The following is a 14,994-nucleotide window of genomic DNA, read 5'->3' as shown; positions in this document are numbered from 1 at the left end:
GGGAGGCTCGGGTGGCCTTTTCTCCTCTGTGGGACTAGTTTTCAAGGCATCACATTTCTGCATGTGACCATGGAGCTCTCATCCTGTTTCTGCTCAGCTAATTCACCTGCTAAGACCTGGCGCTCAGGGCTTCAGAAATTCATCAGGAATATTTGTCCTTTCTGTTGTCAGAGGGTTTTTTTTAGGGCAAATCTTAGGCTTTTGGGACTTGAGTTTGGGGGGAAGGTTGGGGTGGGCAGGGCCTTCTGAAGATGCACATTACATCTGGGGAGAGCATCTATGGCCCGGGCACCACAGAATGCCCTAAAATGCATTTCCACTGAGAATATGGGGGGCTCCTCCAAATTTTCTTTATTCTCTCAGATCATGTTGATCATCATCAAAACGGGTCCCCTCCTCTTTGCCCTCCTGGTCACTCACAGATCCTGGGGACGTGCATTTCATGCTGCAGGAATCACTCACTGTGTCAACCCGAATTTTAACTACAGAAGGAAAACCACACACATGCAAACCCTAATCACCCCACATCAGACAGCCTCGGTCCCCTTGGGTTTCCGAAGATTCCTGGGGATGAGGAGTCCCTGCGTTTCCTGCCTCCTTAACCCTCAAGCGGCTGGTAACGGTGGATGGGAGGGGAATAAATGAACATGAATTGCAGAAAGCAGGGCTCAGCCAGACCAGAGGCGAGCCAGCCGGGACCGAACATCCCCTGTCTGCCCTCATTACGGCAGGAAGACAACCCAGCGATCTGCAGATGCATAAATTGGCAGCCTATTTAAACTCGGTGTTTTTCTTCACAGGTTCTTTTCGCAGAGGAATGTTCAGAGGGAGGCATTTTTCTTGCTAACAAGATATTTATTTAAGTCACAAACTTGCTCGGCACACTCGGTGGAGGGCGGCGAAGCTTCATTCTGGTTCCATCTTTCCCTCTGTCTTCTGGGGCAGGGGTCAGGGGGCTTGGAAGGAAGCCCCCTGCCCGAGCTTTTGCGCCACTGGGGGGCGGGGGGCGCCTGGGAGTACGAGGAGGGCGCACCAGCCTCCCGACCTGTTTTCAACTGCTCGCTGGAGGTGTCCCTTTGCGGCGGATGCGCTCGGCCCCCCGCGCCGCGCTCACCTTGTACAGACAGGCGGGGCTGCCGAGGGACCTCAGCCCTCGGGCAAAGGGCTGGGGACCCGCTGCGAGCGGCACGCAGCGGGTACTGGGGTCCCACTCGGTCCCACTCGGCCCCGGGCCACTGCGCAGGTGGCGACCGAAGGCGGGAGCGCCTGGCGTCCTCCGACCCAAGGCGCCCGGCGGGACTGGCCCGGAGGGGCCCAGCGGGCCGGCCCCCTGCACGCCCACCTGCCGCAGCCCGCCGCCGCGTGCGCCCGCGCGGGGAGTCCAGGGCGCAGCGCCGACCCCAGGGACGGTCCCGTGCCCGGATCCCGCGCCCTCCGCGAAGTTGTGGCTGCCCCCCCCTCGCCCCGCAGGGCGGCCGCCAGAGTGCACTCACCGGCTCTCCCCGGTGCGTCCCTGAAGGTCAAGGCGAGGGGGCGGCGGGCGCGCGGCGGGGCCCGGGGCGGGGGGCGCCGCCGGGCCGCCCAGCCCCCATGCCCGGCGCGGGGGCGCCCTCAGCGCGGCGGTCCCCGGGGCCCGCGGTGCTCAGATGCCGTGGTCGCAGTCCACATCGCGGCAGATGTACCAGAGAATCACGTACAAGATGAGGAGGATGGCGAAGATGAAGAGGGCCACCAGGATCGCCTTGGTCACCGGCGAGATGAGCGACTGCATGGCCCCGGCGGGGCGCGCGGGCGGGCGGGGGGCGCGCGGGGGCGCGGGGCGCGGCGCTCACGACCCCCGAGCGCGCCCGGAGCCCCGCGCCGGCCCCGCGCCGCATCCGCAGTGCTCCGTGCCGGGGACTGCGCCCGCTCCTGGCGCTCACCGGGCCCGGCGGCCGCGGGGCTGGGCGGGCGGCGCGGGGGCGCGGGCGGCGGGCGGGCGGGGGCGGCGGCCATGGGCGAGGACGCGGACGCGGACGGAGCGCGAGGAGGCGGCGCGCCCGGCAAGTCCCCGCAAACTTGGGCGGCGGCGGCGGGCTGGCGGCGGGCGCGCGGTGACAGGTGGAAGCCCGGCCCCGCGGGGCGCAGCGCGCAGCCGTCCGCGGGCGGCGGGGGGCGCGGAGGGAGGCGCGGCGGCGAGCGCGGGAGGGGCTGCGGCGTGGGGTTGGGGGGGCTCCCGCCGCAGACCCGGGGGGAGGAGGGGGAGCGGCGTCCCCATTCGCACCCCTGCGCGCGACCCCTCCCGCCTCTGCGCTCCTCCGGGTCCCCTCGCTCCATCTCAGCCTTGGCTCGTCCCTCTCCCCCATGCCGGCCCCTCTTAGGGGTCCCCTTGCTGTCCTCTTTCCGGAGCCCCCAGCCCTCACCCCGCTGCTGGTGCGCTGCTGCGCTGTAATTACAGGGAAATGGAGGAGGGGGCATGCCCATCGAGAGAGGGGCAGCCCGTTCCTGCTCTTTCCGAGGGAAGGGGCTGCAGGTTGCATCCAACTCGCTGCTGATCTCCGGCGGGGGGGGGGGGGGGGGGGCGAGGCAGAGGGAAGGTTCAGACCTGGAGTGGCAGAGTCAGGCCTTACATAAGGCGGAGGGGGGGCTCACAGTTATGGGGTAAATAGATGAAGAGCCAGGCGGCAGTGGACCTCCTGGAACAGAGGCCCAGGCTCTGCCCTGCATGACAGGAAGCCCCCCATATGCACGTGTCTCTCACCCTCCCTGGCTGGCTGGGCCATGTGGATGAGGGGAGAGATCTTACTCCCACCCTCACACACACATACCTTTCCTGCCGGCTGGGCTGTGTTTAAGGCTGATGCCTGGTGGGCAAGGAGGTGGTCTCCACCCAGCTGAGTACCCTGCAGATGGAACGAGTCTGGGATGGAGTGAGTTGGGGGTGCAGGACAGGGGTACTGGGGCCTAGACTAGGAATCCGTGCCACCCAGGAACCAGAACAACCCCACTCCCAGAGGACACAGAGTTCAGGCCCAGCATGCTCTGATTCCTGCGTCCACCACTGTGGCCCCTGACACCAGTAACGGGGGGGTGGCCCACCATGCCTGACATAAGCCCTCACGTGTGCAGGGTGAGGAGCTGCGGGAGGGAGACTGTGTAAATGCACGCAGCACACAGCGGCCCCGTCTCTGATTCTCTGGTGCCTTGGAGGGCAGGAGAAGCAGGGGAGATTGGAGAGTCTTTGTCCTGGCTCCCCACAGGTACGGGCATCCCTGACTTCTGGAGCTTGGCGCAATCAAGACCCAGGTGGAAACAGCATCCCGTCAGGCCGCAGCTGAGTGAGGACGCAGGGAGAGGGTGTGCCATGCCGTTAGGGGAATGCGCTGCAGGCCTGGAGGAAGGAACCAGGCAGCAGAGTTGTGCTGGAGTCACGGGTCCTCATCCTGCTGCCCAATGCTTTCACCCCAGAGTCGGCTTCCCCCGAGGATGGCACAGGCGGGAGGGATGGGACCCCTTCCTGCTGGGGGCAGAGAGGGAGCCCCACATCAGGGGCTCCCAGCCGCCAGGAGGAGGCTGCAGTGGTTTTCCTGTGAGTCTGCAGTCTGCGAAAGGGGCGGCCATCAGGCCAGGGGGCTGAAGCGGGGTCCTTGCAGGTGAGACAACCCAGCTCAGCAGGACTTGCAGACAGGGGGCTTCTCAATGCTACTTGGGGAAGGATGCTAAGTGTACACACACACACACACACACACACACACATGCACAGTGAACTGTGGGTCTCACTCCTGAAGTATCTGATTGGCAGCAATGCTGTGCATTTTTCCACGGCTGCAGCTTCCGATTCTGAAATGCGTCTGCATGACCAGCCTCTAGCTGTTCATTGGCTGAAACACGAAGGATAACCGAATTTATACACCCGCTTCCCCCATCACATGCATATAAAGAGTTTCTGTTCCTCAGGAGTACGCTAGAGAGGAGAGCCAGTTTCTGACATAGTTCATTAAAACCTCATTTTGTCTGCCAAATCTGTCGGACGCCCACCACGGAGCCCAGAGCAGGAAAGAGCATCCAGGTGTGAAGGTATAGACAGGCGTCAGAAGAGAGGCGTCATGATTCTTTGCTCACCAAGTGGAATTTAATGTTTAATGTTAGGTGAACTCAGTCCACGGGGCGGTTTCCAGATCCCCATCGTTGTCAGCTTTTGTGCACTCAGGTTGGTTACCGTGTGCTGACGTGTTGTGCACAGGTTTAATTTAATCGAATTCCCGTAGTCGCCTTAGTGAGGAAGAGGATGCAATGTAAAGAAGACCAGTTGTTATTGGCTGCTGTCCTAAAGTAAAATTCACAATGTGGCCCTGGCTCTGACCCCTCAGATCCAGCCGGCTGTCTGACCCCTCTTCTGGGTCACCTAACTGCACCCAGGCCTCCTGGGCACTCAGCCCTTGTTCTGCACACCCCCTGGCTTCATCTGAAATCCTCGTTCCCATGGAGGCCCCCGCTCATCCATCACTTCTCATGGAATGTTGTCATTGCTGTTTAATCCTGCATTGGGGTACCCACTCTTCCTTTTCCTCCTCCATCATTGGTTACTTCTTGAACTGAGTCCTCCAGGCTGGCAACACACCAATGAATCTGCTCTCCCTGGAGTGAGTTATTTTGGAACCAGACAAATGGTTGGTTCCTAGTCAAAACTCAGGAGCTACTAAAACCTCTTTCTATGTGTGGCTCGACGTTGTTGGCCCCGAACGGCAGGGCTCTGGACAGGGATGGGAATCTGTGGATCCGCTCTGAGCGATTAGGGGTTCCCCTTTGTAACCTGTGAACTCTTGGCCAGAGCCTTTTATTCCTCCTAAGGATGTAAAGCAACCTGAAACTCCAGGTCGGACCCTGCCGGGGAATTTGAACTTTGGAAAGCCGGTGTCGATAAATTGATGCACCGCCATCCCTGCTTTGGTGGTGTCACGATCAATTAAGGATCATAAAGTCGATTGAGTGGATGCAATGAGCATTTTAAAAAATCCAGTGGATTTTAAAATACCAGGGAGCGCTGTGTGCAACGCGCCTCAGTATTGCATGAGGAAGTTTTCATTTCATCTGCACGTGTGTGCATGCCTGCACACACATGTGCTCCCTGCCAGTGTAAACAGTATGTCAAAAGGGTTGGAAGGAGACCGCTCTGTGCAGCTGAGGCACTGAAAGGTGCAGAAGTTAAGAGCTGGGGAGAGCTGGTCCACTTACTATAGTCTAGATAGAAGGGAATGAACAAATGTTCTTGGTCAAGCAAAGTGGTCCCAGAATGTCTTTAAGCGAGACAAGAAACCAGGTGAGCCCAGTGCGTTGGTTTTCGTTTGAGCTCGGGGTAGCGTTTAGAAACTCATGTGCAAGGAGACCCAGGGGCTTTGGGGCAGGCAGGTGAGAGCAGGGAAGGGCCCCCCATGACCAGATTCTTCTGCATAACTGTGAGAAACGGGAATAGGATTTCCTTAAATTTCTGATCGTCTGGCTCAATGTCTGGCTGACCAAGAGTTGGCTGTGGACCAACCAGAGTCTGGTGTGGACCCCAGGCAAACAGCTATGTCTAGGTCAGTTTGTGGAAGAAATGTATTTTCCTGAATGGATTGTAAGACTTCAGGGTAATCCTAGAGGAAGTTGGGATGGATCCAGCGTTTTATATAGAAGATTGCACATCCTTCCTGCGAGTTTTTGGACGGCGTCTTTCTCTGGCTTGACTCAATTGCCTAAAGTAATCCAATAATAATTGCTTGTCCCTCTGCTTTGCTTTGAACGCTAAAACATATATTTTTATCATAGGAAGCTTGCCCAAACTCTCCACGAGGTTGATCTCCTTTGGAGGACTGTGGATCTTGGGGCCTCATCTCCTGAATCTCCACCCAGCATCCAGCACCCTTGAAGCGTGGTCAGGCGTTCCGGTTTCTAGGTTCCACGATTCATTTTCATAAAACTCGATTTGCAAACCATCAGTCTGCCGTCTGAATCTGTGGCCGGTCCGTGTGTCTTGAAGCGTGTTTGTGTGTTGGGGTGGAGGTGGGAGTATTGAGAGGTTGGTTATTTTCCTTCTTGATGGTTTTTTGTGATGATGATGATGGTTGGGTTGGTTAAGTCTACGTGTTGACTTAGGCAAAAACAGACTTGCTCATTTTGGCAAAAAATAAAGCAAATGATAAAAACCAGCAAAAGTCAATGAACTAAAACTTGGATGTTCCCATAGCAGTAGGATGACACCATCAGGCTTGGATACCATCTCACCTTCTCCATTGATGGTTCCCGCTTTTCTTGAGTTTCTTGGCTTTGACAGCTTTAGGATACGCCTTTTTGTTATTCGTTCATGTCATTTCGAAATTGATATGGGGCAGCCCAGTGGAAAATCGCTGAGGTTGTATGGAGATGCCCTTAATAAATTTAAAGTAATACTTTAGATTTATCACACTTTTGTCTGTGAACAGAAGCATTTACAAGAGAAAGACTTCTGTTTAAAGGAAGCAGAGAGACCCCATCTGCTTTTTAGAATGGGGTGGTTTTAAAAGGAAGACTTCCTCAAATTCTGGGAGGAATTGCTTTGCTCCAAAAAACAGGTTCATTAAATTCTGTTGCCTTGGAAAAGTGGTAATAAATTAGCAGAGCGCATGGCAAGTTCAGACTTGAGCGCATATTTCTATTAAAATTTTATTTCAGCAACTGTGGGTTGGTGACACAACTATAGGAACTATAGAGAAAGGAGCATACGACTTTTTAAGATGACAGTGGCCAGTCCACCATGGCATCAGGATCATGAAAATACCCAAACACGCGGGCAAACTCTCTCGGCATTATTCCCATGAGGGTGGTCGTAGGACAGCTCTTATGTACTCTAGACGGTCGACGCTGGTCTGTCTCTATTTTAAACTTTGTTTTCGTTTTCATTTGGTTCATGGGAAAAAAATCTGGAAGTCCAGACAGCTGGGGAAAAGGAACAAAGTTGACCGTGCATTCTAATTGAGATGTTAAAGTTTTGAAACTACATCGGTGTCTCTTTTTTGACATTTTGTTAAGGGTGGCTGTGGGGTGCGTTTTGCAAGTGGCATGTTATTTAAATGTTCACCTCAAATAAGTTAGTTTCTCCCTGCCTCCATGTGTTGGACATGGAAAGCCCTCCGCTTTGGGGAGGATGAATTATTATCAGCAATTTCTTTATGCTACATTGAGAATCTAGAAAACATGTTGAGGGATTTGACTGAAGCCGTGCAAAACACCCTCTTGTCATTGGGCTCATGAGCATCCACGTGCTGTTTAGGATTCGTGTTTTCTGATCTGGCTGTCCTGCTGGTTAAATTTATATTCTCTGCCTTAAAAACTGCTATAAGATCTATGTAATAATCGATCATGTTTCATTCATCAGGACACTGTTTACAGAACGTGGAATCTCCTGCAATTTGCATGCAGCTCTGTAGTTTCTCCATTCACATCTGAAACACTCTTCAATACAAGATGTCAAAAACCGACTTCATATTTTACAGCGTTGTCCTTTATGTAGACGGGGGTCCTCGCCTCCCAGTGAGTGGGTGCTTGATAAAAATTTACGACCCGTTTCTGAGTCGTGGGAGGAAGGAGAGGAGGTCTCTATGTCTAGGAAGAATCACGTGACTTTCTACAATGATTATATGGGATGGGTCTCCGACATGCTGAAAATCAGGAGAAATCCTGCAAAAATAGGGTGACATCCTTGTCCTGGGTCAGTTTGTATGAAAATGGTGAGTTGGAAAATCAAAGTAAAAGGTGCCCACTTTTGTGACAATCTCACCACCCCCCATTCTTCCAAAGATTTGGGGAAAACCGAGGTGGGCAAAGAGAGTCTCGTGGTTTTGTCAATTGGGTATTTGACAAGCAATTTTGTATTCCTTGTAAAAATCATATCCTTTGATGTAGGAATCCCCAAGTGGCCAACATCCTTGACTGTCACAGTGAATGTAAGGTGAGGTGAGAGGGTCCCACTATGAACAATGTGGGATTGCAGGATTTGGGGGGTTCAGACAGACAACGTGGATTAACCAACTCCCCTGGATGGTGTTTCCTGTGTGTTAAAATATTTTACATAAATCTGATCCCTTTGAGGTAGGAATTATTATGCCCCCTTTTCAAATGAGACAGCTGGGGGCAGTGAGCCAAAGTCACCTGTGGCGTTTGAACCCAGCCATTACTCGGGGGAGAATTGTAGAAATAATTCAATATTAGTAGAGAAATATGTTCTGTTTCTAAAAAGGTGCAAGATATGGGTCAAACAGAAGTGTGACTTTTGAGATCTCCCCCATCTTCAACACAAATCCTAAATTTGCGAGTAGCAAGGCAGATTTGGGGGCTCATGTGGGGTGTCCTTGAACTCCTCAATGATGAAATGCAAAGTGTTTCACGTTCTCCATGATGTGCGTCCTCGAATCTTAATTCTTTGATGGTCCTCTGATGTTTTTAGGATGCCTACCTCACCGAGTTTTCCTCCGGCTGGTTTGTAACGCCACAGCTTGGTTTCCTTCGGGGAGGGGGAAGATCCTGGGAAGATGCTGCCGCGGAATCATCACAGGTGCGTTTGGAGCTGACCAAGCTCCCAGGTGGAGGTTCTGCTCTGGATGATGGAGAGCCGTGATGGGGAGGGTCGTGTTTGCAGCAGGCGGCGCCGAGCCTGGAGCCAAATTAACGCCTGTCTGCTCGCGCCACCTGCTGGTCCTCGAGGGCACGTGCTGCCTGTCCCGGAGGTGTGCATCCGGGGAGAAGCAGAGTGTGCACACCTGTGTACCTGCACCTGGGGGGCTGTGCGCTGTGGCCACCTGGCTCCTCCTTCGGGGCTGGGAGAGTGCAAAGGAGGACGTGCCCTCTGTGTTCCGGTGGGGTTTAGGATTTTAGAGGTTGCTCCCTGTGGGAAAGTGTTACATTTAAGCTTCTATAATAATGTAAACTTTTTAATGATGTGCTGGGTAGCTTAGAGAGGTAGAAAGGAGATGGAGGGCTCGAGGAAAGGGGGAGGGAGAGAGAAACCAATGGAGATTCTTTTCCCCCAAAAGGAAAAGAGCAGCAGCCCCATTTGCTCCAAGCTGTCTACCGTATTCGTTACTGTGAAATGACCACTTGTAACATATAAGCTTCAGTGGCTTAGCGTGTTGAATGTTTATTTCTCACTCCTCTAATGGTCCAATGCAGGGGCTCATGGATGACAGGGACACCACAGTGACTGAGGACCCTGACAAGCTGGCCATCTCCCAGTGCCGACGGCTCAGCAGCATGAAATCCTGCAGGGATTTTGTGCACAGACAGCTGGCTCTGCCGTGCATGCCCAGGGAGGCTGGCGTCCGGGTTCCCAGTGTGGGTATAGATTACGGCATCCCCAGGGTATCAGGGATGCTGGTTGCAGGTGGAGGGGGTGAGGGGAGAGTGAAGCCCTCGGTGTGGACTCTGATGGACCTGTTTCCAAGTCGCCTAAAAATGGAGCATGACCCAAATTCTTGAGACTCTAGGGAGGAAAGAGAAGCATGATGATAGCCAGGATTACATTTCCCAGTGGGGTGGAGTGTGGGAGTCAGATTTAAGCCCATTTAAATCGAAATTAAAATGATACAGGTATGTAACAATCTGATGGTTCCTCAAAAGGTTAATCGTAGACTTACCACATGACCCAGCAATTCGGGCCCTCGGTATAGACCCAAGTGAAATGAAAACATGTCCGCCCAAAAACGTGTGCACTTGTGTACTTAATGTTCAGAGCAGCATTATTCACAACAGCCAAAAAGTGGAAGCAAGCCAAGTGTCCACTGATGGATGAATGGATAAATGCAATGTGGTGCATCCACATAGTGGAATATTACTCAGCCATGAAAAGGAGTGAAGCATTGACACAGGCTACAATGTGGATGAACCTTGAAAACATGATGCTTGGTGAGAGAAGACAGACAGAAAAGGACACCTAGTGTGTGATTCCGTTTATATGAAATGTCTAGCACAGGCAGATCCATAGACAGAAAGCAGGTTAGTGGTTGCCACGGGCTGGGAGGGGTGGCTTAATGAGAATGGGGTTTCTTTTTAAATTGTGATGATGGTGGCACAGCTCTGCAAATATACTACAGACTCTTGAATGGCACACTTAAAATGGCCAGTCACAGTGTGTGGAGTCCAGATGGCATTCCATCGATAAAAAGGCTCGGTTCCTAGTGCATCAGAGTGAAGGAAGCTGTTTTCTTTGCCCTTTTTTCAGCTTTATTGAGGGATAATTGACAAATAGAACTTGTAAATATTTAAGGTATGCAATGTGATGTTTTGATACACAATGTTAAATGATCACGAGCTAATTAACATATCCATCTCATCACACAGTTAGCAATTTCTTTCTTTTTTTTGTGACAACACTTAAGATCTACGCTCTTAGCAGATTACAAGCATGCCATACAGTATTGTTGGCTGTGGTGACTGTGTTGAATAGTGGATCTCCAAAAGTTATTCATCTTATAACTGGAACTTTGTACCCTTTCACCATCAGCTCCCCATTTCTCCCTCCCCCGACCCCTGGCCACCACCATTCTACTCTCTGCTTCTATGAGTTTGACTATTTTTGATTTCACATATAAGTGAGATCAGGCAGAATCTGTCTTTCCGTGTCTGGCTTATTTCACTGAGCATAATGTCCTCCAGGTTCCTCCACCTTGTTGTAAACAGCAGGATTTCCTTCTGTTTTACGGCTGAAGAATATTCCATCGTAGGTATAGACCACCCTTTCTTTACCCATTCCTCCACTGATGGACATTAGGTGATATCTATATAGTCTTGGGCGTTAAGGATCTTTTCTAAGATTCTATGATCAATCTTGGTTTTTATTCGTCGTGATGATACTTGAAGCAAAGCTGTGTGTCCAGGTTGGTGTGTCTTACTTTGAGGATGGTCATGAACCAGCCCACATTTCACATTGTGAATGAAAACCAGGTTCCAGTGGTGGATGAAGGACTTCACTTCTGGCGGCATCCGTGGCTGCCCAAGTCTCCTTGGCCATGCAGGTGAGATGCAGACCCTGTGTCCATCTGGTCTGTTGGAAAAGGACCTTAGAGACGTTTGAGTCTGTCTTTACTGTGCACATGAGAAACTTGAGGACCAGGAAAACTAAGTGGCTTGTGCAGGGTCTCCACCACTGGGAGATGGCGTAGCATCTGGGTTTTTCAACTGCTCGTTCTAGCGTTGGGCAGAGGACCAGAATATTCCCACAGCTTGCTCTTTGCAACTTCCAACAGCAGCGTGAGGAGTCTCATGTCTATTATTTGTGCTACAGTGAGTGCAATGGTGCCCCCATCAAAATGATGAATGCGTTCCCAACCTGGCTTCTGCTTGGCTTCCGGTGGTTCCTCCGAGATTGTTGAGGTTTGACGGTTTGTCCCCCAGAATAACCTTGCACCCCCCCACCCCAGCATCATTCACTTTGCGCATGAGCCCAGCAGGGAAAACAAGGCTCGTTACTCACAGCAAAATAGTAAAAATCATTAACGACGTTAACATCTCCAAACTGGGTCTAGCCTGGGGGGAAAACGTATGTTTTTGGAGGCTTGCTGCTCTCTGATGGGTTTTCCGGAACTGCTCATTTATTTTTCAAGAAGAGTTTTCATGGGGGAAAAATAAACTAATTGGTGATGTTCAAATGATTTTAAATTGGGTGAGACTGACAATTATGATAGTAAAGTGGCGTTTAGAATGGGGACAGCTCAAGTTAATTAATAAGGAATGTGATGACCGTAGAGTCAGTGTCTTCGTGGTCCTTGAGATAACTCCAAGAGGTGGGTGTGCCATGAGCCCCGTAAATGCATATCTGCATCTTGGGAGGAGGGCAGAACAATCCCAGGAAGGTTAAGTTTGTGTGCTTGGGAGATGACCCAACTTCCATCTCCAGGCTGGATGACCTAGGGAGTTCCCAGCCTCATATCCCTACCTATAAAATGCAGTGTCTTAGTACTTTCGGGCTACTATAACAAAAATGCCACAGACTGGGGCACTTAAACAGTAGACATTTATTACTCCCAGTTCTGGAGGCTGGAAGTCCCAAGATCAATGGGTTTGCAGATTTGGTGACTGGTGAGGACACTCTTCCTGGTTCATAGATGCCATCTTCTCGCTGTGTCCTCACATGGTGGAAGGGACGAGGGGGCTCTCTGGGGTCTCTTTATCAGGGTACTGATTCCATCCATGGGGGCTCCACCCTCATGACCCAATCACCTCCCAAAGACCCCACCTTCTTATACCATCTCACTGCAGGTTAGGATTTCAACATATGAATTTGTAGGGAAAAACAGTCTATATCATGGAGATAAGGGATGAACTTCATAGGGTTGTAGTAGAAATGAAATAAGATCATGTACAAGGCTTAGTACCCGGTGCTTATAACAATGCCGTAAATGTTAACCATCATTAGTGTTAATAATTGACTGTTCCCATAGGAAATAATAAAATGATGTGATAATAGGTTTGATTCCTCCTACAGGTCAAAAGCAATTGTAGTAGGCTGGACAGTGGCTCCCTCAAAGATGTGTCCCCATCTTCATCCCTGGAACCTGTGAATATGATCTTACATGAGGAGAAAGTGACTATTACCTTATGTGGCAAAAGATGCCCTTCAGTTAAGGATCTTGAAAGGATGACTGTATCTTGAATTTTCTTCATGGACCCTCAATGCCCTCATATGTATCCTTATAAAAGAGGAGCAGAGGGAATTTTGAGGGAGACGCGGAGGAGAAGCCATTTGAAGACGGAGGCAGAGATGGGAGGGAGGCGGCCACCAGCCCAGGGACGCCTGGATTCCCAGAAGCTGGAGGAGGCAGGAAGGACCCTCCCCTGGAGCCTCCAGAGGGAGCGTGGCCCTGCGACCCCTTCATCTCAGACGTCTGGTCTCCAGGACTGGGGGAGGATCAAATCGTGGTTTTAAGCCACTAAGTTTTGGTATTTTGTTATGTCCACTTCAGGTTGCTCATATGCTCTTGGAAATTTCTGGACCATCTTCTGCAGCATTTCCACTTGCCCCTAAAGACAGTGCCCCCAGCACACCCCATTTGTTTGGTTGACTGCTTCCTTATTTGACCCTATCTTGACCTATCTTCTAGCCAACATGAAAAGTGAGAGGGCTCCTTCTCTGCCCTCCATTAGAGTATCCATACCCTGGAACAAGAGAAGTCTTTTCTTGGTGGCTTTAAAGAAACTGTAGTCCCCCTGCAGGACGTCTCCAAGCACAGAAAGGGTCCTAATCTAATTTATTTCCACACTGCTGACATCATTGGCCAAATGCCCACGGACACAGCACAGGACTGCAGAAAATAAACGATGCTGCCTTCCTGGGGCACCACAGATGTTCGGCTCTCTGTGTTGGTGCGCCCATGTCCGTTTTCCATCTGGCACTTCCATCCACCACTCTCTGTCTCCTGCCAATCCCGAATTTAGAATCTCTGCTCGGTGGCTCTGCCCCTCAGGCTCCCTGACAATCAGCTGGAATTCGGGAGTCCATTGGCACATTCCCAAAGGGATCAGGATTTCCCGATGTGGGGTTCCCACGTGGTCCTGCTGTGTCTGTCGCCCACCAGTCTCGGCCACACTGCTTGTTCCCTGACTCTGTGCTTCTGGCAGCTGTGGGACCACACATCTTTGGTCCCCTGTGCTTGCTCTTCTTCTGCTTCTGGGGCTGAGTTCCTGGAGCACCTTCTGCCTCCAGGCTCCCTCCTCCACCAGCAGGTGCCGCCACCTGGGATGGTTTCTGGCGCCATCTTCCATCTCCACATCCTCTTTGGCGTTCTGCCCCACGCTGTCTGAAATCTGGTCCTTACTTCCATGTCTCCAAGCAAGGAAGCTTCAGAGTCTTCATCTGCTCATTCCTTCAGATATGCCCATCTTCCTGAGGTGGGAAATTCCTGCGGGTTCCATCAGGAAGCAAGGACGCGAGGCAGGTGTTCTGTTCCTTCCAGGCGTGAGGAAACTTCATGAGGCGACGTTGGGGATTATTGGCCCACGCGTGCCGAATAATCCCCATCGTCCTGAGATGTTCTGATTTTATGGTGACTATTTGTCACCACCCTTACTTCCCTCTTCCCAAAAGGAATTAAAAGGAGTAACAGTAGGGGCCAGCCCGGTGGCATAGTGGTTGAGTTCACGCACTTGGCTTTGGCTGCCTGAGGTCTGCAGTTTCCGATCCTGGGTGCAGACCTACACGCCATTCATCAAGCCATGCTGTGGTGGCATCCCACATATAAAATAGAGGAAGATGGGCACAGATGTTAGCACAGGGCCAATCTTCCTCACCAAAAAAAAAAAAAAAAAAAGGATTAACAGTCCCTCTCTGTTTAACAAATCATTCTGAACATCTAACAGAAAGAAGTGAATTAACTCCATTTTCAAAAGGGCACACATACATATTATTCCCTGTTGAGGGAGATGTAAATATTTATGTGTGCTAAGCTGTGGGATTGTTCAAATGCTGCTCAGGTTCCTAGAAGCCCCTTGGTAGTGTGGAATGTGTTAAGAAGATGGGAAATACCCTCTTTCATAATTCATGGATGCTAAGCGCGTTATCTGGGCCCCCATTCAGAACCTCTGAAATAGAAATGCAAAGCTGTGTGTGCGTTCCTCATCTCCCTCTCTTTTATTTTTCCGTGACTGTACCTTAGGGAATGGAAACTAACTCATGAGAATGTAGGGGTTGGATTTAGGAACGAGAGGGACTGTAAAGTGTGAACGAAGTTCGCCATCTCTGTGCACTTTGCCGTGAGATTCAAAATGTGATGGGCAGGGCTTCCCAGAACTTCGTTTACAAGTAACCTTTCAGATTTTTTTTTCTGCAATTACAAGGAGCTGATTCCTTTCTGGGGTTTGAGGGCAGAGTGATGTGTCCGGCGGGGATGCCCTTGGCTGGACTCTGCTGGGAGTCGCCTGCAGCGTGAGATCAAGGGCTGTGGGTGACTCTCCTGTGTGCTGCACAGCTGGGGAGGCGGGAGGATGGCAGGGAAGAAGAAACACACTGTC

General features: G+C 51.6%; 1 pseudogene; it reads right to left on the bottom strand.

The window, feature by feature from the left end:
• Positions 1 to 1,625: 1,625 nt before the first annotated feature.
• Positions 1,626 to 2,257, bottom strand: LOC147912041 (uncharacterized; annotated as a pseudogene).
• Between the last annotated feature and the right edge of the window lie 12,737 nt (positions 2,258 to 14,994).

The sequence above is a fragment of the Ceratotherium simum genome, chromosome X (assembly GCF_057802395.1).
Source record: "Ceratotherium simum simum isolate JZ-2026a chromosome X, ASM5780239v1, whole genome shotgun sequence".
In the NCBI taxonomy this organism is placed as follows: Eukaryota; Metazoa; Chordata; class Mammalia; order Perissodactyla; family Rhinocerotidae; genus Ceratotherium; species Ceratotherium simum.
The sequence above is the reverse complement of the archived record's forward strand: the minus strand, read 5'-3'. Positions and strand labels throughout refer to the sequence as shown.